Source organism: Pinus tabuliformis, chromosome 5_2, assembly GCF_031772625.1.
Source record: "Pinus tabuliformis cultivar Carrire ecotype Pingquan chromosome 5_2, CPIR1, whole genome shotgun sequence".
Lineage (NCBI taxonomy): Eukaryota > Viridiplantae > Streptophyta > Pinopsida > Pinales > Pinaceae > Pinus > Pinus tabuliformis.
Genome location: NC_142306.1, coordinates 1,107,927,362 through 1,107,955,039, shown reverse-complemented (window position 1 = coordinate 1,107,955,039; position 27,678 = coordinate 1,107,927,362).

Here is a 27,678-nt window from a genome sequence, read left to right as displayed (position 1 = left end):
CTTCTCTCTCTCAGACTCCCGGTAGCATAACCTCCCTATGCTTCAAGACTCTTACTATCACTCAAGACAAGCATAATCACAACTAGCATTACTCCAAAAACTAGCTTGTCTAATGCATGAGGACAGACTTTTATAGATGGAGAAGGGAGGAAGATACAATGCACCAGGACACCCATTGTGGATTGACATTATCTCTGAAAAGCCGCTGTGGATAGATGTGAAGGATAGATGATGACTCTCGACTTCTATCAGATGGATTTTATCCTCAAAAGACTTCGTGATCTGAAGGGAAAAAACATATGGGTGCGCGTTTGTCAAAAATCATTACCAAACTTGGTTGGCACGGGTGTTGTTCTAAGACAGAGCGCCAATGGTCGCACCCCCTTTTGAGGATCTCAGTGATTGGCGCGGGTAAGACACTGTGGACCCGCGCCAATGGAAAAAGGGCACTTTTCAGGGATAATTTGCAGAAGGTGTCTTCAGGGAACATGAAGTACATACTCAGGGGAACATAATGCAAGTGTTTTTAGGCTATGTCACTGCTCACAGGTCCCGGAATGCGTCCTCCAATGTATGGAAACAGGGGTAACAGGGACGGTGACCAATGGTGAAAAATTACTGTGTAACAGACCTCAACACTCATATTCGAGGATTGAGGCAGTACCTTGGGTGCTCCCCCCTTTAAGGAACATCCTCGAGAGTCACAATGGGAATCAATATTTCCCATTGATGTCATTATTCTCCCTAACATTCGACATCAACACAATCTTTCATGTCAAGATGGTATCATACTTTGTGACCTTTGCAATTATATCATTTAGTCCAAGACCCACACATTTCTTAGCACCTCATTTAGCAATGCTTACATTTTGATATGTGGCAGGCACCTAGAGTCAAATACCCATGCATCCACAAGCACCTCATTCAAGTAGTGCTTCACCTTTTTTTATGCATGGGGCACCTACTTTGGTCTAACTGTCAAATAAGCGCCCCTGCGGGCGTCATCAGTTATCGTCATGTCATCAGCACATCAACCACCACATCGTTGAATTGATAGAACTTTGTCATGTATGATTGTAATATTTAGTCACTAGTCATCATAACAAGCATGGGACATGCCCTCCTTGTATAAGCATTTTTTTTTTCAGCTTTTCTTCAGAGCATGGTTATTTTTTATCCTCATTCAAGGTTTTCCCTACTCATCTCTGTAGCAAGTTATTCTCTCTCTCAAGAAGTTAATTGAACTCTCATTCAAAAAATAAAAACGTGATGTATTTCAGCGATATGTCTACTCCTAACCTCATACATCAGAGGGAAATTGTTAACACCAAGAAATTGTACACTCATTTGTACAATCCAAGTGATGCCCAAAGTCATCTAGCAGAACGCACAAGTGAAGGTTTTTCAGCTAAAGACGTCAGGAAGATTCAAAAAAAAAAAAAAAAAACCAAAGGTCTCATATGTAAAATTGAACTACGCATCCTATCTAAATGCCAACATTGATGACCCAATGAATTTTCCTTTGAAAATCACGTGGTCGAAGAAAATTTCAACTCAGCAATTTGGGACCACTTCTCACACTTGGAAGATGAGATTCCCTGACACGTTTCAGTCAAGGACAGTTGAATTTGAGTCACCCTAGAGATATGCAACCCCTAAGGGATCATCTTGTCCTACTCATAAGTCATTTTCATTCATGAACCAAGAGAGGGAAGAGGGATTCAAAAAATTCTATATAAATAGGCCTTTGGAGAACTAGATAGAATACAATGTTATTCTTGCAAAATTGCTCTCAATCAATCCTACATTTCATTGTTGAAGAAGAAGAAGTAGAGAATTAGTATGCTTGAAAAAATTCTTCTCAACAATCCATTATTCTAATGAAAGAAGAGTTCACCACAAAGAGTCTTCATACTTCTTTGAGAGAGCGGAAGCTTGCAAAGAGACTGAGGAAAGGAACGTACTTGTTGAGGGTTTTTGAGCACCATAACTCAAATAATTATCTCCAAGTGTTTAGTATTCATCTATTGTATTCATCTTCTACCATCAGCAGTCAATAAATGGAGCCCTTTTCCATTACTTTATTGACTTGTTTGCTTCAAGCATTATTTATGGTTTTATCTCTTTGTTTTAGCTTATGTTTGTATATGCATTGTTTTCACCATTTTCAATGCTTTGTTTATTTATGTTTGTCCACTAACAACAACCAACCTATCTTTGTTTCTTTGCAAGGAAAAACCAACTGCTAAGGAGGTGTATTTTGGTACACCATTACTACAAAACACTACCACATGTATTAATGTTGGCGCATTGGTCCATGGCTATCCATAAATATTTCAATAGTTTGTTGTAGATGTATATGTACATAACTGATGTCAAACATATATTTTCCATGTGGTATAAAGTTCGGCCTCAATCTACATACATTATGTAAACCAATATTTTAAATCACATTAATGGAGGCAGATGTTGATGTGTCATCTGATGGAATTGGAGGATATGGAAAATATTCTAAGGACGATAGGCAATAAATGCATTTAAGCACAAACACGTAGAAATTTACAACACGTTCTATGTGTAGGAATGTGTGTGTCAATGCGGCTTTCCTTCTTGACCATGCCATTTGTTCGAGAGGATCTTCCTTCCAGATGTTAGGTTGAGACTGGAGGACCTAGCTCTGATACCAATCATTGGAAATACTGGGGGGGTGAATCAATGTTTCTTTCAATTATTATATTATGCTAATTAAAAATATTTTTACAAGTTAATCTAGAACATAAGAAGCAGACCAAAAATAACTTTATTATTAAAGATAATGATGAATCGAATCATCGTTTACAAAGGCAGACTCCAACCTGTAATATAAGTTCTTCAATTATTCAAGGAAAAAAACCTTTAATGAGGAAACGTTCTAAAACTTTATCAAAATACTTCAAAATCCTTCCTTCAAGATGTCTCCCATAAAAATTGCTCCAATTATGACTTCCAAATATGGCTTCAAGATTGTTGATCAAGGATTCACCAAATTTTGCTTCAAATATTCAAGAATGATTCAGAAAATGTCTTCAAGTCTACTCAAAAAGACTTCTCCAAGAGTCCTCAACAATGCTCCAAAGTAACTTCCCCCAAGGATGCTTTCAAACCAACCCAAGTCTACTTCAAAGATCCTCGAAGGTATGCACAATAATTCTTCAAGAGCTCCTTTATAATCTAGTACAAATTAAGCTTCAAATAGCTTATGAGTTGCTCAAAAGGCTGCCTCAAAACAAGCTTCAATTTTGCAACTAGGGATCTCTACGATTTTCTCCAAATTGCTCAACGAACCAAGATAAAAGCCTACTCCACAAAAGTTATGAACTCCACTCTGTAGAAGGTTAAATATGTGCCCAAAACTAGTCTAAGGTAGGTCTAAAATAATTCCAAATTCCACAATTCAAAGAGGGGCTGAAATTCCATAATTTGAATTAGTCACATAGAGACAAATTCCGCTAGGCCAAAATGCTTGCAGGCCTAAAACATGAAACCAAAATTTTCTCTTCCATAAGTCAAATTTTTAAAGCTCCCTCAGGTTGAGTCCATTTCAATTGCAGGTTGAGAGTCCCCCTAACATAAGTTGAATTCCATTCTTATCATAAGAAAAAATTAGGCTCCTATCACAGGCCGGATTAGGATTACTTCCACTGCTCCAATTTATTAAAAAAATTGGTAAAAAGTTCACTAAAAAACACCTTCATAGAAATCTATTTTAGATATTCGGCCTCCTTCAACTTATCTTCAATGAAACTGGGCCTTAGTCTTTTCTTTGTTGGTTTTCTACCTCATATCCCATGAATTTCTCTCCATTTGTTCTGCATGGCTAGCCTATATATATGTGATTTGGAGGGGCCCTTAACTAGATCCAAGTTGACCCATTTAAAATTCACAATTATAACAAGACCGACCGGAGTAGACATGTGTAGTTTTATTTGAAAAGGTATGTTTATACAAGATTTGACCTTATAGGAAGGTAAGTAAATTGGGGATGAAAATATGGTTAATTTTGTCAAAGAGGAATAGAGATATGTTGCAAACCTTTGCAAAGTTAACTCTATGTCATTGATTTTATTTCAAAGATGAAATGATTGATTGTTTCATAGGGAGAGACAGATCTGCAATCTCCTCTTAAGGCTCATCTTTGCAACTTTTTACCCATCATTATCTGTCATCATATTCTTTTCCCATCCGTACTTTTTTTAGCTTCCAAATTTGACATATTTTGCTTCATATCAATCCAAGTCTATTTGAAACTTTCCCTTTCTATGAAATTTTCCTTTGTTATGGACATTTCTTTTTATTTTCATTATGAAGTAAAAAGATCTATCAGCTTCAGATGCCTCGAATTTGCTAGTGATGTTTAATATCTATCATGATTTGCCACAAAATGTAATTCAAATAGAACTTGTAGAAGTCATTTTTTTGACACCTAGCTTCCAAGTTCCTTGTAACAAATTTCACTTGATTTGTGATTCTTTGTGGCTTTGACATCAATTACAAACTTCTCAACATTTAAATGTAGAGATTGACAACCCCTCTTGTTTGAAAAAAAATGTTTCACTTAAGTTTCTCTTTCATAATCAAACCCACCTCTTTGATCAACGAAAAATACTCTTTTATAATCAAACCCAACTCTTCTTATGTAGTTTCCCAATTATTGAAAATGCTAAGCAAGGGTGAACCAATATTTCATTATTTTCAACAATTTTTCACTTAGTTAACCTTGAATCAGAAATTCAAGCATTCGCAATGTATGACACAAAAATCAAAGTGCAAGTCAAAACTTGAAGAAGAAATACTTGTGAACAATCTTCAACTCATTACACCCATATGTGAGGACACCAATTCTCTGTAAGGACCAACTTACAAAAATTGAAAGCTCCAACTTGTGAAGAAGATAGGATAGAAATCCTTAGTAATAACCAACTTACAACTTCCGTAGGCACTAACATTCAGAGGATTTTGGTGTCATAGTGTTATCACCCAAAAAATAATCACCTAGCCAATTCTAATTATGTGGATGGAAATACACCATGTAGAATTAATTTTACCATAGTAAAATCACTTTCACCATAGGAAATAATTTAGTAAAACATTTTTATTAAATTATTTCTAATTAAAATTTTAAAACCCATGAGAATAATTAAATAAATCATTATTTATTTAATTTTCTCTAGGAATAATTATTAAATCAATATTTTATAATTATTCCTTGTCACATTTGACTAAATCACCTTAGAATAATTAAATAAATCACTATTTATTTATTATTCCTTAATTTTATTTTTTGAATAATTGTTAAATCACTATTTAATAATTATTTTCAATTCACACATTTCTTAATCCTCACAAAGTGATTAATAAATCATTTTGTTTTTTAATTACTTTCTAAATAAAGATATTTGATCGTTTTGAATATATTTTCCCTCTCCAAAAAATATAATAAAGTATTCCTAACAGTGAGATTTTGATTTGGTAAATAATATTTTATTATTTTCCATTTCCTAATCTAACCCAATTCTTTGTTATAAATAAGAGGGTTTTCCATTCATTCTTCACCATGATCACTGTCATCTTCATCACTACTGTCTTCTTAAATTTGAGCTCCCGCTTGGGTTCCATCTTGTTTTTGGGTTTTTTCTGCACATTGAGTTAGATAAACTTATCGTTGAAGCATAAGGACATCAAAGGACCCATCCCACTGAGGGGGATTTGCAGACCCATTTTGTAGATCTCCTTCACTGGGTGTTTCAATAATATTATTATTCATTCAAAGCTTCTATTGGGTTATTACATTGGGTATTTCTTGTTGTTCTATGTTTTAGATTGCATATGATCTTTTTACCGCAAGATTTTCTTATTTTGTCATTTCATAGCTAAAGCGTGAACAACCATATCTTGTTGTTAAGGTCACTTGTCACATGTGACTTGAGTGAAGCATTTTTGGTACACACACTAAGAATTTCCATACTAACAAATGGTGACTCTGTTGGGGAATTAGCTACATAGTCAACAAATGGCGACTCCACCAATGTAGTAATTAAGATCCTTGGCGATTGTAGTTTCAGATATCTTTAGTTTTTTTACAATTATTTTTAGCCTCTCAATTTCTATTTTTAGATCTACTTTGTTTTCTAGAAAAAAATTGGTTTCTCTTGGTTTTCCGCATCTTTCCACGGGTCATAGGTACCAGCCAAGCAGGAGACAACACAATATGAGTGAGACCTATCGACCGAGGGTTGTGGGATAAAAGCACACTTCTTAGGCCATTTTCTGGATTCTTCAACGCACTTATTGGCTCATTTTTTGCATTCCAACACCCTTTTCAGGTCAGAATCAACATTCTATTATTTTTCATAATTTTCCAGATTTGTCAACTGTGTTTCATGTATACTAGGAAGGGTTTATGCTCTTTATAGAGTCACCCCTAGGCATATATTCTCTTATTAATTTCTTATTGAGGAATGAAAAATCCCCCTAGGGTTTAGAGTACACCTCCAGCTTTTAGGAAGATATTTGTTGAGTTGAGGAGTCTAGGGTACAACATTTTCAGCCATTGATTTCCAGGGTTTTGTCTATTTTTTGACAACCCTTTTGGATAGGTTTCTCCATCATTTTACTCCCTTTAGATTTTAGTGTTATTTTCCCCCTTAGGATCCCCTTAAGTGTCCTAGCGTTTTGGAGCTTCTTTCCTATCCTTTGCAGCATTTTTCACCTCTGACTTTTGTTATTTGTTTGCACCATTACAGTAGATTAGTGCCTTTAGATCACAGTCCCTTAGACATTATATCCTTTGGAAATTTATGTGTCTGTGAGTTTCTTATTTTCCATCTCTTTCTTAGTTACTTGATAGCCTTCTTGAGTGGGGGTTTGTTTTCTTAGATTTGTTGTTCATTTTACCATCCATATTCAACATTATTTACAGTTTTTCAGCACTTTATTTTCAGCAGCACATGGCATCATAAAACATGCTCAATTAACTCATCCACTTGACACATCATTTTCACACATTCACACCCTAAGCGAACGTGAGCTTGGTTGACACCTCCATCCCAAGACTTGAAACACTACACCTTAATAATTCAACACCCAAATATTAAGCCCAGTTGGGCACCAAGGCCAAAACAATATGTGTAGTTAGGTGTAGGATCTGTGGGATAGGCTTCCAATAACACCCATCGATCACTTACATCGAGACATAAAAGTTGACATATTAGGGAGCTTAAAATCCTTCACTATCCCACAGTCCAAAGTCAAAGTGCATCAGAAACTCGATTCAGAGGGGTTTAGGATAGGTAATCATGTGAGTGGTTCTCCTCGGATCTACTCGACTCATGGAAGGGAATTATGTGCGGTGGTTGATCACCAAGAAGCTCAAGACTCTTCCACCCCCATGGGACAAAGGTAACCATAATGACTAAAACACCATATATGATTGACTATGGGCAACAGTTGTTTCTCTACCCCACCTTTCTCTAGACAACTTTGCTTGCAGGGATTAGAATCCACCATGTAAGAAGTATTTTGGAAGGCCATATGAAACAGTAGATCTAGGAATTGTTTAAGGATTTATATCACCTATAGGCTAAAGGTCATTTTTTATTTGATGGAACGTGTTTTCTTGAATTACAGTAACATATCATTATAGGTACTTGCACCACTGCACTAGTGTTTTCTTGTTGTTTGTTACTCTCCTATACTATTATAACACTTTATTTTATTGAGTCACCATTGCACCCCCTAGGTGTAGTGCCCCACTCTAATCGACTGGCAGTGATATTACGTTAACATTTATTTAGCCCTAAGGCCCACACTTTATCTTTTGAGGACCTCATGTTGAGGATCCGGACACATGACTCTATTATTAGTGGTTGTGATATTAGTGGTTGTGATGTTTATGTATGTTCTCCATTGATATTATGATGAAGATAGCATTAATGGTTATGTAGGTTATCTATTGGTATTATGATGATTGTAGAATTAATGGTTATGCCTGTTCTCTATTGATATTATGATGATTGTAGCATAAATGGTTATGTTTGGTCTCTATTTAATTTATGATGATGATAACAGTAAAGGATATGTATGCTCTCTATTGATATCATGATGATGATAGCTTTGATGGATATGTATGTTCCACTGATGTTATGATGATGATAGTCATGATGGATGTGTTCCCTATGTTACCTACTTGCATTAGTTTTGATTCACAATGAACAATGATGTGAATGAATAGGTGATGTTGATGATGCTATTAGGATAATGACTAACACTAAGAAACCTTGTTACTGATGATTATTTAGTATGGCAGGAAACCACCAGAGGCACTTGCATATGCCAAGTTGACAACACCTGGTTTGATGAAAATTTATATTATTTTATATTTGACATTCTAAGTCAATTTTGAACCCTGCTATATATGTTTATCTATATTATGATGATATGTTAGTGGTTGCAGGCACAGATTAGTTGCTTGGTCGAATGACTCACATATGAGTGATGGGGTTGTACAATTGGATAGAACTACATGGGACGAGTGGGGCAGTGTCCCTCATCTCACCCACTCGCACTGATCTGAATTGGATCCATAAAGAACTGTGAAAAGAACCATGACTGTATTAGGTCAGGAAAAACATCAAAGAGTTTAGAATAGCGATCAAAAACACCCCTGAACTAGTGGTAATTGGCAGCCAACATGGAACGATGAGGACCTCGGTCAAAGCGCGCTGACAAAGGCCCATGGAGACCACATGGGAGGCAAAATTAGCCCATGGAAGACCTAGATTGGGAAATAGATGAGGTTTTTGATACGCGATTAGCACTTAGCGCTAATCGCGCATCGTTGGGCGAAAACCCTTGAAATGGGGAAGCCCAGAGTGCTTGGTTGTGTGGAGAGCCGGAGAATCGAAGGGTGAAAGGAAAAAAAGGCTAAAATCTAAAAGGCGGGACCCACTCCGAAACCGACGGTATTCACTGGGGGCTCCTTGAACGGTAAGCAGTTTTGGATGAAAGCAGAGCGATTCCACTCAGCGATTGACGCGTGGCAAGTGAAGGAGAGAGAAAAATGCCACTCATCGCGTGCTAACAGTTGAGCAAGTTAACCGCGCGAAATGAGTGAACGGAGTTGGATCTGGGGGATCCAGTTCGGACGGTTAACATCGCACCCGATGGCCAGACTGGATTTAATGAGGGAATAAGCCGTGATTTAGAAGTATTTGAGGTCCGCTTTGACCGCCACGGTGGAGGAAGACTCATTCCACGATGTAACCAAATAATTGGACCGACAAGCAGGCTGGCGCCATTTACAGGAGGACATGTGGCCACTCCCTATGAGCTTGATGATGACACCCAACAGGGAACTCCAAACACAACTGCAGAAGGCGATTCGATGGAGGCGAAAGAGGACCTAAATAGACATGGGAACGAATGGTCTTAAAGCCATGAACAGAGATAGAAGACACACAGAGAAGAGGAACCGAAACCCCTAGAGGAGGACAGAACACAGAGAGACAAAAAACAGAGAAGCAAAGAAGACAATGAAGCAAAAGAAGAACGGAAGACAGAGGGTCGAGCTGACCAAAGGTAGTGTCGAGCACCAGAGAGCTTGAGAGATTCAAGCCATCCCCGAGAGGATCTGTCAGACCAGAGAGGTCAAAGAGCTGGTAGGCAACAGATTCTATGCACTCCAGTGGCTTGGGGAATCCAAGAACCACCTCGCCAAGAAAATTTGTTTTAGGTGACTCATATTGAGCTCCTGCATTGTAATTCTCTGCTTAAGACACAATAAAATACGACCACCACTGAGAGATGGATAGGAGATGTAGCCCTGGAGAATAGGGTGAACTCCTTATTAATTTCTTGTGTTCTTGTATTTGCTTACTGTATTTCTCTGTTGTCTTTCCATTTCAAATGTCTGTGTATTTGCAATCTGATCGATCCATTGCTCAAATAACATTGACACACACACACACTAGCACATGAGTCTGTAATACCTTTATTCAATAAATCTTTAACTGAGGTCACTCATAGGGTGATTATCAGATCAAGTGGTATCAGAGCTCTAAGGTTGTAAGGTTAGACAAGCTTGTGTTGGTTTAGCTGTTTAATGCTCACTAGATCAAAGCTCAAATTAGGAGAAGGAGAGTTGGTGGAAACTAATCCTGAAATTGAGAGAGTCTATCCTCGGAAGACAATGTCAGAGGAAGGTTCTGTGGGGCCAAACCCTCAATTCATAGAAAGTTTCCTAGCTATAAAGTCTATGGTAGAAGAAATGTATAAGGACTTTAGAAACCATAAGGATGAAGACTCCTCAGGTTCTAAACAAGATAAAGAAGAAGATGAGTCTCATTCCCATGTTCACTCCAAAGGAAAAGGGAAAGAGGAAAGCTTTCTCACACCTCCTAATAGCCCTGTGCATAATAAGAAAGCATCTTTGATCAAGCTAGATGTTAAGTTTGATTTGCCTATATATGATGGAGAGCTAAAAGTTGAAAAGTTGGACAATTGGATTAGACAAATTGATGTGTATTGCAGAGTATAGAACATAGACTCAGACAAGAGTAAGATTCAGCTGGCAAGCCTACGCCTAGGAGGCACTGCCTTGGTTTGATGGGAAGGCAGAACCCAAGCTGATATGAAAATACATGGTAAGACCATCTTTGTCTGAAGTGAATTTGTTTCTGCAATCAAAAATCAGTTCTATCCATTGGCCTACATGCAACAAGCCATGATGAGTTGGAAAACTCTTCAATAGTTGAAAGGACAAAGTGTGCAAGGGTACACTCAAGAATTTGGAAAGAGAGCATTGATGTTGGGTATCTCATTAGACTCACCAAAGACTCTTTTGAAGTACATTGGTGGTCTACACAGCTACATGAGGCATACCATCCTCATGTTTAATCCCATTAGTATAGATGAGGTATCTGTACAAGCTACTCATCTAGAAGCTAGAGGAAAGAATGGAAATCCAGAAGTTGGGGAACCATCCCAACCCACTGCAAGCAAGAGCAAGGAGAAAAGAAAGCAGAAGTGGAAAGCAAGGAATGCTAGCACTGCACAGAAAATCAAAGCTTCATGCTCTCATTATAAAAGGAATGGGCATGATGATGAGCATTGTTGGATTCTGCATCCAGAGCTGAGACCTAAGAAGTCCGAGGGCAAGAATAAGAAGGTTGCTGCAACTATTCAGAAAGATTTGGGGTCAGACTCAGGAGATGAAACAACTATTGCAGCCACAAGTATAAAAGGTAAGAATTCTGAAGCATCTACTAGTAATTCTGCTCAATCTGTTATTGATGAAGAAAATGAGAGAAAAAGACATGAGCTTTTCCATATTCGAGTTGATTCCAAAAATAAAAAGATTGATACTTTGTTTGATAGTGGCTCACAAGTAAATTTGATTTCTAAAGCAAATGTAAAGAAACAGGGATTAGCAACTGCACCTCATAAGTAACCATACCCATTAGGATGGTTGAATGATAAAGCACAACTACAAGTGACTAGACAGTGCAAACTCAAGCTTTCTTTTGGGTCAGCATTTGTAGATGAGGTTGAGTTAGACGTAATTCCTTTGGATATATGTGGAATTGTTTTAGGAAGTCCTTTATTGTATGATAGAAAGGATATTTTCTATAGAGCTGAGAACAAGTATCTGCTAGGAAAGTATCCATTGCAGGTATTATTACAGGTCATTTTGTCGCATCCATTTCAATGGCCCAGAAGTCGGATCAATCAACATCCTTAACACTTTGTCATTATCCCTTTGCAAAGCCTCAAGGATTGATTCTCCAAAAATTCCAAGAATTATGGGATTATCATCTCAAAAACTCATTTTTGGCCCCAATGCACCTTGCCCTTTGGTCCACCTACGATGGTCGCATGTTGTATAAATAAGAAGTTGCACTAACCAACGCAGGTTGCTCTACTCCGTAGGTGCGATGATTCTAAAATTTCAGGAAAAATAAACAGTATTTTCAAATATTCTTCTTTTAGAAACTTCTAATGTGGTTTTAACCATTTACCATGCATAGAGATGTCAAATTCCTATTTTATCCTACTCTAGTGGTCTTATCTCTTATCCTTAGAGCTTATCCTCCCTCATATGTGGATCTCGATCCTAGATTGGTAAATCCTAAACTACCACTTTCACCCTATAAATTTACTGCTTACCATGGCATCTCGGTTGACTTCTGGAGATTACTAGTGTCCTCACATTGTTTCCTTGAGCTTAAGGAATCATCATCCATTTATGCATTAGGGTTGAGTGCAAAGATTTTCTTTGTGGCAAGGAAGGACAAGACAGTTGGGGAGACATCTACAAAGTCAGCTTTTATATATGGTTGTAACTCTCTACTTTATTTATTAATACAAAAAGCACATTGTTTTCCTATACTTGTGTCATGTTGATGTTTATGTATTTCAAAGTCATGTTGACTCATTGATTAGAGACATTGAATTATGTTATGTGGATATTGTAGTTTTCTTGTTTGTTTTAGTCTTTGTTGCAGGTTCCATGTATAGCTTGAGGAGATAGAGTTGGAGCTTACAAGCAAGAAGAAGAGGAGGACTTACTACAGACTCCAAGTAGGTCACTTTTCCATATTCTAATCTCTCTAAGGAAAAAATAGATCTTTTTTCCCTCTATGGTTCTAGATCAAACCACTAGATCTAGGGAGTTCATTTTTGTCCGCAAAAGTGAATTTTCCATATAACAAGGATGGTATTTGACCACAGGATATTGGGGAACAATTACTATGGTGGCAATGGTGACTAATCCTATTGTTGATTTAATATAGTGTGCTTAGTGAGGCTTTTCACTAAAGTGCTAGATTTTCCAGTAACATTTTTGGCACCATTGTCAAGGAGGAATTAATTCCTCACCGTGATTTGAAGCTTGTACTTCAATCATTAATAATGAGATTATCCCAAATCCTTGTGTAAATTGCTTATCTATCAACTCCGCAATCTCATTCTAGCTCAAGAGATCCTAGTTTAAGGGTTGTTAAGAAAGCAATTGTTCCTCTTGAAAGGAAGAAATCTCAGAAGAATCTTATAGCTAGATCTCTCTTAGATAGTCCATATACGTCAAGCCACAATGACTAATCCATGGATCACAACTGATTTCAAACATTTGGACATGAGTACCATTAAAGGATACCCAAATAAAATGCCTGATAAGTTTGAAGAGTGGTTGCCTACGTTCACTATAAATGATGTGGTCATAGTTGAAAAACACAGATTTGTTTTACTGGCATGTTGGTGGTCAACATTTTAAAGAGGAAGATGTTGTGATGAAATTATTTTCTCTATATTTTTAAGAAAACACTAAATCATGGTACCAAGACTTGAATGACAAAGGAATCCAGAATTAGGATCAGTTCCATGAGGATTTCAACAAGAGATGGGAAACCAAGAGATATGCAAGATTATTAATGGCTCGATTTTATGAAAGAAAGAAGAAAGAAGAAAGATAATGAAAGTGTCTAGGACTTTAATCAAATATTTGATGCATGTCGAAGCCCTTAGAAATATTCTGATCCTCATCTGCTATGGGGTGTGGCTGGCTAGGAACAAAGCCACTTCTAGGATACTTCATCTACACCAAATCTCATTTCAGCGCAAATTGGAGCAATTTATGCTCTACTGCCAACTAAAGACTCCCATCATGTACCTCACATCATTTTTGAAGAAGTGATCAACCGAAAAATTCCATGGTCCTATTTTGATGGAGCATCCAACAAACATGGCATTTGTGGGGGAAACCTACTACTTTTCTTCAATGATCGACACTTCTTGAAATCAAATATTGGCTTGGGCATGAGAACCAAAAACTATGGAGAACTACTATCCCTCAAACTACTTCTTTGTTTGTCTTAGGAAAATAACTGACATTCTCTTCAAGTTTTTGGGGACTCCTTAAATGTTATAAACTAATTTAATGCCTCTCAAAGATGTCACAATCACACACTACTACCAATTCTAGAAGATATTTTACAACTAAAACAAGCATTTGACTATATATCTTACTTCCACATCTACATGGAAAGAAAATTTGAAGTGGATATTTTGTCTAAAGAGGGCACTAGACAACATGTGGGCTCTTGGCAGGTCTTTGAGCATATAGAATGGATGGTCCAAAAATATCAGCATTAGCCTTTCATTGAAGCATAACATCTTTTACTTTTTTGGTTTTAACGAGATCACTAATTTATATACACAACATCATTTGGATTTTTTATGAGCATTATATCTGACAACAACAATTTCTTATTTAAATGTTTCTAGTTTATGTTGCATTAGTTTACACAATACAGGTTCTATATGATATGGTTTTGGATATAGCCATGGACCTAATATTTTATGATGTTATATCTTTTATCATGACCTCAGGGCTAGTTGTTTTTTAGCCCAGTTTCATTTACTTGGTCCTTGGGAGAAAGGTGGAATGAACATTGATTAATATACTATATGTAAATCTTTTCATTAATAGAAAGTTACAATATTTTTCTTTAGGAAAAATTCAAATATTTGATGCCTTAATTGAGGGAATACCAACGAAGTTTAAGCTCATTGTAAATACTATATTGATGCAATATATTACTTTTGATGGATACTTTGGATATGTGTTTAAAGATAAGGGTCCTACTAATTTGGCTCAAGATAGCCTCTCAACTTCCATAATTGATTTCTTCTCATATCCTAAAGCCAAAATGGAACCAAATTTTAAATATATGAATAATGTTGAGTCAAATTTGCATGCCTCTGACTAGAAGTTTGATAAGTTAATTGATCAGCTAATGCAAGGCCAAACTACATGATGAACAAGTTGACTCTTTTGGATAAAGAAATATGATCTCATCCAAGTTACCCTCCTAAGCCTCCTTATAGTAATGACAAAACCACCTAAAATAAACCTTAGCCCAAGTAGTAGTAAGCCTCATCCTCAGTAGAATGTTCTTAACACTCTTACCCCTAATTGTAGGGATAATAGGATGAAAACAAGGTAATAGAGGCATATAAATGTTCACTTGGGCTAAATGAAAATTGATCCTCAAGTGTAAAGGTAGAAAGGATTTTAATTGTAAGACCTACCCATCGAGTAAGGACAAAATTCAACCTAATGATTTTATAATGTTGAGCATAAAGATAAACTCCTTGTTAAACTTTGATTTGAACAAACATGGGTATGTTTCATGAAACCCTTTAACTTCAGTAGAGGTTTTGTCCCCATATTACTCATGATTCCTTGCTCAAATTATTGCCTCCACACCTTTCTTTGACTTAGGAGTTCTTACTTTACATGAATCTATATCTCAACTCCTTTTGCTTGTCACTTGGAGGGTTATTTGTGGCCAATATGGACACGACGCTAGGGTCATTGGAGGATAAATTTGAATGTTTTTGCATTTTCAAATTGTAGCTCAAGGTTAGCCCTCACAAATGGCAAGTCATAATTGCACTTCTCTTCCTCATTCCTCAAACAAAAACTCACCTTAAAAGCTTGGTCCCATTTCATCTTTCCTTATATTTAATATATATTGCATCTAACAACCATTTATCTGATACCTTATCCACCCAATCTGGAACCAAACCTCATTTAATTCCTTTCTGCTTCACCATGATTTTGCCACTTCTTAATTGGACCTAAAAACAGAAAATAACATTGTAACAACCCCAGGTTAAGTTTCCATGTAAATAAAAATAAGACCAAGGTCATGGGACACCTATTCCAAGTTGAATGGTGGGGAAAATATCACAATGGGCATCAATTTTGATTTATTTATGGCTATGGAGATGGACAAAGGAAAACAAGAAATAATTGGCAATTAATTTTGGAAATAAAGGAAAATAGAATAAAAGGAAGGTGAAGAGACATAGATATGCATGCAAGGGAAATTATAGGAAAATTAAGGAAAATGAAGAAAAATGGAGGCATCAATAATAAAAAGGCACCTGAGAATCACTTGACAGCTTTTTCTCATTCTTTGATCAGGTTCAACAAAGGAGATATAATAAGCACTTGGACAAGCAAGCAATGGAGGGAAGAAGACAAGCAAAGGAAGGAAAATGGAAAGCAAGGAGAAGGTTGGATTAGCAGCTTCAGGAGGAAGGTGGTGCAAGTAACAGGTTGCATGTGTGATTTCCTTGTTGAGGTGTGAATGCATGGTACATGCATTTGTTTACTTGGTTCATTTGTTGTCATTGGCATAGTTTTCGCCTAGAGTGATAGTGGTTTCATCCATGCCTTGCCATTTCCTGGATAACCATGGTGTGACGGGGTTCATTCTCGGTTGAGCTTTGGATTTCCAAAAGGTTTTGGAACCAAGTGAGGTGGTCTCAAAAAAATTCCCAAGGGTTGGGGGTGGATATGGTTTTCTCTAAGAACCCCTTGACACGTGGGTGGAGATAGGAAAATTCCTCAACGTATGGTGAAGGAATTCTGAGGCATCCAAGCTTGTTTTGGTTTTGTGATCTCTTGTCTAGTTTTGGCGAGATTACAGTAGTTTGAGGGTGGAGGTAGTTTAACCTCTAGATTCCCTTGCTTTCTTCTGTCTTAGTTTATCCCATGAGATCCCACATTCATGCTTGGAATATGGCACGAGGGTGATTGGATGAAAGAAAGATTTGGTTCACCTCAATCTATGGTTTGGTGATATGTGGAAGTCCCTCACTTGGTTGGCATTTTCATATGTTAATGAGAGTTATTTTCCTATTGTGATTCATGAGCACTTGTAATTTTTATTATGACGATTTGATGGTTGTTCTGTCATAGTTAATATTCTGGTTAGATGTTATTTATAAGCATGGTTTATAGTGTGCTCCAATTATGGCTCTTGTTATGCTTTGATAAGTTAATAAATGATTGATGAATGCATGGGCTAACAAGTGTTGTTGCAACTACTTGAGAGGGCATTAAACCTTCTCGGTGATTTCCCAATGAAGTTTAGAGATTTAAGATCATATATGAATTCATGACCTGTAACTTCTATGCTTGTCATGGCTAGGCATGGTTAGGTCAAGTTCTTGATCAAGTTTTGAATGATTAGCATAGTTAGCATCTTATTTATGCTTATGGAAAGTTACAGGAAGTTCTAGGTAGTAATCTAGAGTCTAGCTTAAAAGGTGGCTTAGATCTTGGGACCGCACCCTCTGAATTGGAGATTTTGGGCTATAACCGCAAGGAAGGAGGCTTATACATGTGGTTGTAGGGATATAACCATGCCCTAACCTTGTCATGCATGTGGTTGTGGGCCCAAGTCAATGCAAAATCAATCTAGCTCAGGGATTGGGCACCTAGAGTGGTTGTTTAGCTCTCTTGTATTTTGTAGCCCTTGAGGAAGATGAGGAAGTTTAAGATTGTAGGCCCCACTTCCTTAACTGGAATTTGGAGGTTGGGTCATGCCATAGTGGAGCTCCGCTTTGCATTTACCCAGAGGGCTTGTAAAAGTGGGTAAATGTGGGGTGGCGGTGTTACAACTTGGTATCAAAGCTTCCAAGTTCAAACACTTGGATTGGATGGGTTAAATGTATATGGTTATGCATGCATAGTAGGTCATACATGCATCAAGGTGGTCATTATGTAGTATGTGTCATCATGATGTTGTTGGTATGTTATGATGTTGATATATTTGTCGATATGGAGCAAGAGATGCAAATTATTAGAGTGAGGTTACAACACTGGACCTCAAGATAAAAGCAGATCGTCATATAGGTTTGTATGCTTAGCATGCAGGTATGATGGTTAGGGGTTGTTATATGCATTGTGGTTATAAGCATGTTTGTCATTTTATTGTTGTTGTGTTTACTTATACGATAGATGCTAGTTGATTAGTTTTGTCATATGCACATGCGTCGGTTAGTCATGCATGATAGTAACTTGTTGTTATATGCATTACGGTCATGTGCATGATGATTATGTTCATTGCAACTAAGATCTTGATGTTATATATATCGTGTTAATCTAGATTGGCCTGTGTAGATGGTTATGGTTATGATATTCATGCATGAGGTGATATATTTGTCGTATTGTGTCGTACTAATCTAGATTGACTTTTGTAGATGTAACAGCCTCCCCTGAGATACATTGAGGTATGAGTTCGATTATATAATCTATTTGGTTTATCTAACATGGTATGTTTACAGGTTTTTTGAATGTTTGATCAATTGCATGATATGCGTATGTGTCTATAAGATTGCATGAAGGAATTATCTTTTTTTTAAAACGTTTGTACTAACACAATATGTGCTGAGACAATTGAGATGCACTTGAGCGCAACTGGGTGCAAGTTGTAGTATTATGATTGATGACTGTACGTTGCTTATACATGGTCATTAGTCTTGGTAAATACCAATTTCAAATTAATAGACATGATGTCTTGATTGTTGGAACATGTGACTGACATGTGTGAATAATTGCAGGGAAAAGTGCTTGGTATTATCATGACAATGTAACATTTGATTTGTTTATGTAACTAACAATTCGGTGATGTAATAACGCATAATAAGAGTCAATTGCAGCAAGGAAAAAGGTAAAAGAAAGTAATTGGGTGAGAATTCCTTTGGCTATGTTTGGAAACTGCAATTCCAAACGAATGAGTGCTTTGCATGAATACATGAAGTCTTCTTAACCTTGATTTTGTTTGACATCATGTGGATATGTACTACATTCATGAACATGTATTTGACATGTATAACAAATAATTTATAGTTATAGTTGGATTTGTCAAGAGAATTGGAATCCCTTGAGAAATTATATGTGTACGTGTTCAGTTACAAGGCAACGTGCTTGGCACAACAAGGTAAGGTAATTGGTGTTAACGCTCGAATTTGCCCCAGGCTGAGGAAGGCACAACTCAAGGCAACATCAAACCACGCTCAGCCTCGTAGCTAGCCCTACGAGGACAGGAGGGGGCTCTCTCCGGGTCAATCTCGGAAAAATATAATCAATGAGGCTCGAGATGACTGAAATTGTAACTAATCTTAGGCTAGGTATTAAGTGCAGAGGTTTAAAGGTGATTTTTTGGGGTTTTTGTTGAATCAAAGGGAAAGGCAATTTTGGGTGCGGGGATGAGACACAGTTTCTGCAGAGGTCTGATTGGAGCAAGGTAGGAAATTGTTTGATGCCTTAAAAGCTAATGAGGTGAGTAGATCAGACAGGTGAAGAGCTAAGGAGAGCAAGGAAACCTCAAGAATTCTCCTTAAATAGATGAAAACATAGGAGATCAAACAAACTTAAAGGCAGAGCATTACAGATTATGAATTCTACCTTAACACTTCATTTGTTCAATTGTAGAAGATGAGAGAAGGAAAATGATACACATAACAACTTACAAGTACTGAAAGAAGCACACCATCAAGACATAAAGCCACATGAATTCCAAACAGTGTTGCAAAACCCTGGTCTTTCCTTTGCCAAAACGCTGAAGTAAAATGTACAATAGAGTCTCAAAACCTTTTCCCCAAGAGTCCAACCATGAAAATGACTAAGAAAATACATAATATAGGCAAGCCAACCCATTCCCTTGCCTCTAGGGGTCGAGCTCATCATCCTAGGAGCTGTTTCAACCAATTCTAAACAAAGCACTACAATCTAGGTTGTCAAAACAACTTGCCTCTATAAGGTAGGAAACTGATTCATTCATTTAATTTTCACTTTTTAGTGAATGAATCTTCTAGAACAAGTAATAAAGTGCCAAAATTACATCATGTTTCATTAATTACATCAAGAGGAGTGAAAAAATCACATCACAAGTCAAAACTGGTCAAACTGGCTTCGTTTCCTGAGCTGAAGATGAAAATTGTGCCAAAAAACCCTGTGCGCCGCGCGCCTGAGCCCTATGCACCGCGCGCCTTTCCACCTATTTTTGGGGCACTTCCCGGCATCCAAATTGAGCTCAGGTTGGCTTGTTGGAAAGCCTTGGATGTCTACTTTCCAACCCAAGTGGAATTTTCCAATTTGGTGTCCATTTTCCCCTCCAAAAGTGCATTCTCCCGGAAGTACTTCCTGCTGGTGCAAAAGGTGGCAGAAAGGTGATTTTCATGGTGTTTTTGAGCCTTTTGGTCACCCAGAACTTGATGAAATGCTTTGGCCATAGCTTAGCATGTATATTTCATCATGACAAATCCAAAACTACAAGCCATTTGTGATTTGGATCTCCCAATCTTATGGGTCGCCCGCGACGCGCTACGCGTTGAGCCAAAAAACCTGTTTTTAGGACAAAATTTTCAAAAATGAAAAAATTTTCTCTGAATTTGCTCAAATTCGGAGTAAAGACCCTCTATCATGTATTGTTCCATACAATGAAACCTTGGCCAAAATTTGGAGTGGATCGGGCTTTTTCCGCCGTTTTAGTGCCTTGCTCAATCGCCTCTTAAGGATCTTCAATTTTGCTTTGCAAACATGCATGCGAGCCCAATAGTGAGTTTTCATATGACGAAGCATGTCGTTGTCTCTGTTTGCCTTCGCCAACAATTTCTCCAAATGAGTGTTCACCCAGATGAGCGTAGACTCTCGATCAATCGGTGTCAAATCACCGGGTCTCTTTCGGGCCAATTCTCGGTCTTCTCGAATTTGCCATAGCTCATAAAGTGTATGTTCATCTTCCAGCTATTTGTTGCGCTGCTCCAAGTAGCTGATCGTCCACTTAGCCATCTGCAATTTCTTTTGCAACGAGTCATTTTCAGCCCTTTGCTGTCAGATGATCTCTTTTAGCTCCGAGCTAGGAGAGCTTGCATCAAGATCAATGATATCCGTGTCCTGACCTCCTGAAGGACCCTCATCAAACATGGGCCTCTTTCCCCTATCCTGGATCTATACCTGTGCTGAAGAAGAAGGCGAGACCCTTTCCACATGATGTGGAGATAATACTCGTTGTGCTGATGAAGTCAACGAGACCCCTTCCACCCCGAGTGGAGATAGTACTCGTCGTGTAGATGCAAATAAGGCCCTGTGGCCTCGCTGGTATGTCACATATGGAGGAGCACTTATATGCTCAGTCTCGGGAATGCCTGGCTGGTGTGAATGCGCTCCCTCATCATGAACTATCTCGGGAGGTGGCTGTAGCGCTGCGAAGTAATCACGGGAGATGAAATCCTCCCAAGTAATGCCCTGCTGTGCCAACTGATGCATCACTATGATTTTGATCAACGCATAATGATATATGCTCTTATGCTGATGTGTTGGGCTCTTCCTTTGTACTAAAGGCACCATCCTCTCTATGTTGCGACACATGAAAAACAGAATGTTCATCATACGTACCCTCGTGAAATGCATCAACAAACGGACATGGTACGCATAGAGACGCGTGAATCTGCCCTCGCAACTAAAATATCGAATGATGAGTTTCATCAATGGTGCATACTCATCCCTCAGGAATCTGAAAGGAAAAACTGCGCTCAAGTGTCTCATATACCCGGGTTTGATATATGGCTCATAGTAGAATCTTTCTAACAGCTGGCATTTACTCCATTCCTCCCCTACAATTGGTATCCTGGTGGCCTGAGCAATAGTCTCGGGTGACAAGGTGAAATTCACTCCGGCAAGGTTTACATGACCATTCTGTAAATGTAGAACAAATAAACGGACTAGTTCCTGATGATGCTGGATTTGTGAGATCATCTCACAGTATTGGAAACATGATTGACGCCGAAAACAATCCATTGCAAGTGGGCAAGCTTGCAATTGGGCCAAAAAAGTAGGCTCCTCCCTGACATGCTGAGCACTTTTGCCACCTTTGTGATACCTCCGTGGCACATTTGGCACATTTACCTCCGGTGTAGAATCACTATCATACTCCTGCTCATAGACTGACTCGGTCTCTGACATGTCTTTGAAAACAAGATAGTTGGAATATATATGCTGATGTATAAACTGCGTGCACAATTGCCTGTAAACTGTTCTTTTGCCCTAAAAATGTTGTGACCAAGGGGACACAAATGCACAAGGGAATATTAGGAAAGGGGAAACATTAAGGAATTTGGAAATAAAAACAAGGGACTTAGAGAAGGGAAAGGAAATAATAAGGATAATGTGTTTTGTAATAGAGGTGAGGGACTAGGATTTGAGGGATTATAGTGTAGGATGAAGGAGGGAATTAATGGGGAAAAATAAGGGTGAATTTGGGAATGGGAAACAAATGGAAATGGAGAAATAATGACAACCTTGGTTACACTCTGTTTTTGAAACCCTTACAGCAATTTTTTGCATTCAAACCCTACAGCAATTTCATTGACAAGGAGGGCTTTCCACTTGGATTCCTAAGGCAAACATATCATGAACCCATTACATTTATCTTTCAAAAACCAAGCACAAGTGGTGGATGTGAGCCTACCTGCAATTTTGTGCGGAGAGGAGGCGAGTTCATGCGTTTCCAAGCAAATTTTGGGCTTAAACCCCAGTGCTCCGCGCGCCTCACCCAACGCGCCGCGCCTCTGATGTGTCGCGCGCGTGTATTTTTACACTGCGCCCCTGATGCGTCGCACGCCTAGTCCAATGCGTCGCGCACCCCTGAAACTACTCCAACTTCCTCACAAACTCACAATTTCACTTTGGAATGACGTTCTTCACTCTTGGATGCAAAATGAGTTGAAAATGTCATGAAACATCTTTATAAAGACTCCCTTTTGATTTTTGCTTGGTCCATGACCCATTTTGTAATGTTTTTTCATTGACACTTTTTCAAGATTAATAGACTTCTGACCTTTTTGGTTTCCTCCTTAAATTTGGTTGAAATAATGATTTTCTTTGCAATTCTTTGCAAGGATAGCTGTGATATGATTTGGCAAAGGAGACCAAGGTTGCGCTTGGACAATTCAAGAACTGAAATTTTTGAAGATTTTTACAAAAATGAGATGACGACTTGTCTTCAAAACAAAGTTTTGAAGAGAAGTCCTAATTTATCTGTATAATGATGAAAATTATTGAAGTAACCACCTATCGAGGACATCCCTCTGGCCTGCTGGTCTTCTTAGACTTTGCAAAACAAGACTGACTCAACCCAAGACCTAATGACCAAGAACCATTGTTATGACCCAGAAATTTGAAACAGGACTTGTACATGAGCTTTGAAGACTTGTTTTTATGAATAGACCTGAACCAGCAGTGCCAAGCACGAGGGGAATGAGTAACACAAACCATTCCGTCAGAGTTATGGCATGCCTAACGAAATGAAACTAATCGAAACTGATGGGACACCTAAACATGAAATGCAAAAAAGAGCTTTCATCTCTGACGGAGGGATAACTAGACCGACTCTAACAATTGGTATGTTGTATATTTATTTATGCACTGACAATTATGTTAGTTACAAGGTAGTGTTCTTGGCACAACAAGGTAAGGTAATTGGTATATTGTTTATTTATTTATGCACTGCTAGTTATGTGTTTATGGCAGTATGATGCGAGAAATTACATGGCAAAAGAAACTTCCATGAAATCTTGCATAAGGCTCGGGTTGAGATTTCCTTTGGAAGCGCTGGGAACCATGGGGTTGATTCATCATGTTTGTTGCTATTTTTATGCTTTCGGTATTTCATGATTTGCTTACGTTTAACTTGCGGCTTTGATTGAGTCTGGTGCATGGCCATCCCACTTTGGTTGGGGTGTTGTATTGCTATTGGTTTTTCATGGTTTTTCTTCTTGTTTGTTTCTTGTTCTTGCCTTTTATGTTTTTAGGGTCTTGGGAATTGGTTTGGGAAAGAGGAAAGTTAATGGAGCTCAGGGGGACTTGAATGAAACCCAACAGGTAATGTAAGAACCAGATGAAGCTAGGTAAATGTATAAGGGCAACTAAAGGCAAGAATATAACAACCGGTTAGATTGGTTGGGTCCATTGGGGTACATGGATGGTGAAAAGACAATCAAGAGAAAGGTAACATGAAAGGTAAAGTAAATGGATTTGAGGCGCCAAATGCCTTGGCTATGTTGGGAACTGTTGTTCTCAATGTTGTACATGTTGTGCACGGATAAAGGGAGTTCTCTTAACCTTGACCTTATGATATATGGTAATTGTGTTGTGATCATGATTATTCTAATGTTTATCTGTGTGTGTGTGTGTGTGTGTGTGCCATTGTCTGGCAGGGTCGTCGGGGATCATTCTTGTGGAGGAATGATTGCTTATGCAGGTGAATGGCATGAAAATGTTCTTGGTTTACGAGGAATCAAGCGTGAAGAGTAACCCTGACAAGTCTATGAGGTTAGTATCATGTGGATATGATTTGATATTATATGATTACAACTATGCCTATGTTTATGTTATGGACAAGTAATGCTAAAGGATACATCAACAGAGCGAAAGCAGTGTGATCTGCAGCATGTTGGGACAAGCATGGATAAGAGACTAGAGGCAAGAATGCCTGGTAGAGACGGTGTGGTCTCTAGATGTGCAATATTGTTGTTGTGTACATGTGGTATTGTGTCATGTATATGGTGCAGTCGTTGTATTGTGACTTGTGTATTCATTGTGTTGTACACTGGGTGTAGATGTATGTGTGGTGTTGTACACCGGGAGTAGGTGTATGTGTTGTGTTGTACACCGGGTGTAGGTGTATGTGTTGTGTTGTACACTGGGTGTAGGTGTATGTGTGGTGTTGTACACCGAGTGTAGGTGTATGTCTTGTATAATGTGATGGGATAGGAAAGTATGGGTCTGTTTGGGCCCTTGTTGCTGATATTGAGGGTAGATGTGGGTTAGTTTATGGATGCCCTTGTTGCTGGTATTGAGGGTTGAGGCAGTTTAGTCTCTGGATTCCCTTGTTGTTGATATTGAGGGTAGAGGTGGTTTAGTCTCTAGATGCCCTTGTTGCTGATATTAAGGGTTGAGGCAGTTTAGTCTCGGGATACCCTTATTGTTGATATTAAGAGAGGAGGTGGTTTAGTATATGGATTCCCTTGTTGCTGATGTTAAGGGTTGAGGCGGTTTAGTCTCGGAATACCCTTATTGTTGATATTAAGGGAGGAGGTGGTTTAGTATATGGATTCCCTTGTTGCTTTGAAGACGAGGCACTAGGTGCTTGTTGGGTTTGGCAACCAAACCAGTGTGTGTACATGATTGAAGAGAAGAGAAGGAATTGGGTGCTTGTTTGGTTTGACAACTGATCCAGTGTGTGTACATGGTCAAGAGAAGAGAAGGCAATAGGTTCTTGTCGGGTTTGGCAACTAATTCAATGTGTGTACGGAAGGACAAGGAGCAAAGGCAAAAGCAAAGAACCATTTGAAAGATAAGTATAAGTATTTTATTTTAGTTTCTAATTATGCACATAGTTTATGATTTTGATTTATGATGATTGAGTTTTGAGCTAACCAGATGTGATATGTTTATACATGAGGATGTAATCAAACAACTAGTTTGACTTGATGGAAACATAATTGCAAGTGTACCTTATTGATGGGCCACCAATGTTATGCTCTTAACCTGCAAAATAATACCCAGATACAGAATATGCGAAGAAAAGATACCCAGAACACAGAATATGCAAAGAAAAGATACCCAGAACACAGAATAGCAATGATTTTATTATTCAAGAGCAATGTTCACATGCCTCTTCGAGGGGGCAACCTCCAATAGAGCAGAGCTCGATTACCAAGTAAGACACGATGCTCCTTGCAGGGAGTCTCTATCATTTATATATGACTCATACATGCAATACCACGGGCCAATACCGTGGGTTTTATTAATACCATCTATCTAATACTACGGCCCATTTGCAACTAACTGTGGTCCCGTCATTAATTGCGGGTTAACCACTTACAAATATTAATATGGGCTTTATTGACTCTTGACTATGACGTGATCCCCATGACATAAATAAGGGGGTTAGGGTGGGACCCTAACATGCCCTCCCCCTTAAGACTAGCCTTGTCCTCAAGGCTGAAGCTGCGGAAACTGCTGAAGAATAGTGGCCGGTTCCCAAGTTGCATCTTCCGGAGAGGTGTCTTTCCAATTGACCCTTCTTCGTCCAATTCAGGTAGACTGGTTTGAACTCGGCAATTGTTCCCAATCACTTTCTTGAGGCACGATACATGGAAAACTGGATGGATTTTTGTTGTAGTTGGCAAAGCCAACTTGTAATCCACTTCTCCAATGCGCTGAAGTACTTGGTATGGTCCGTAGAATTTTGGAGAGAGCTTTTGACAACCCTTGTCTTTGAGTGAGGTTTTCTTATATGGTTGCAGCCTCAAAAATACCTGATCCCCTTCTTGAAATTGGCGCTCTAAGCGATGTTGGTCGGCCTGTTGCTTCATGCGGTTCTGAGCTTGATGAAGATTCTCGCGAAGATGGGCGAGCATGGTTGCGCGGTGTTGTAGGAGTTGATCCACTGCTTGTACTTTGGAGCACCCCTTGAGATAAGAAGTAGGGGAAGGCGGAAGTTGACCATAGACTGCTTCATAGGGAGTCATTTTGGTGGTGGCATGATAGTTGGTGTTATACCACCATTCAGCCAGAGGTAACCACTGTGCCCAAAGGTGTTGCTTTTCTGAAGTGAAACATCTAAGGTAAGTTTCTAGACATTTGTTGATGGCTTCGGTTTGACCATCTGTTTGCGGATGATATGAAGTACTGAGTTTGAGTTGAGTGCCTTGTATTCTGAAGAGTTCCTGCCAAAAATTGCTGGTGAAGATCGGGTCGCGGTCGGACACTATAGAAGTGGGCATGCCATGTAATTTGAAGATCTGATCCATGAAAGTTTGAGCAACCAAAGTTGGTGTAAACGGGTGGGGTAGGGTGTAGAAATGAGCATACTTCGACAGTCGGTCCACAACCACCATGATGACTGACTTGTTCCCTGACTTTGGAAGACCTGTTATGAAATCCATAGAAACCTCCGTCCAAATTGATGCCGGAATGGGCAATGTTTGTCATGTGCCTGGTGTGTTGACAGTTTCCCCTTTGTGGTGTTGACAGACATCACATTCTGCTACAAAAGTAAGGATGTCCTTTTTCATGCCTGTCCAAAAGAATGATCTTCTGGTGCGAGCATACGTCTTCTGAAAGCCCGAATGTCCTGCAATGGGAGATGAGTGCAATTCTGCCAAAATGCGACTTTTGAGGGTGGATGTTGGTGATATTACGACTCTGTCCTTGTAGCGAAGAATATCATTCTGCCACGAGTAGCCCTTGCTGGAATTAGGATCTACTTGCAATTGAGAAATGAGTTGGGAGAGCCCTGGGTGTGAAAACCATTCCCTGCGAGCCTCTTCAATCCAGTCTGGAATGGGAAGGGAAATTGCAAGCAGAGTACTTTCCTCCTCAAATTGGCGCGATAATGCATCTGCTACCCTGTTGTCTTTCCCTTTCTTGTAAATGATCTCATAATCATATCCCAGCATTTTGGCTAACCATTTATTTTGTTGTGGGGAGGATAGGCGTTGCTCCAAAAAATATTTAAGACTGTGATGATCTGTGCGGATTTGGAAACGTCGCCCCAATAAGTAAGGTCGCCAGGTCTCGACTGCGTGTAAGATGGCCATCATTTCCTTCTCGTAGGTAGATTGGCCCAGATTCCTCCCACTGAGTTGTTGGCTTGTGAAGGCCAATGGTCGCCCTTCCTGCATTAAGACCGCCCCAATACTTGTACCCGAAGCATCACATTCAATGACAAAGGATTTGGTGAAGTCAGGTAGTGCTAAGACTGGAGTGGAACACATGGC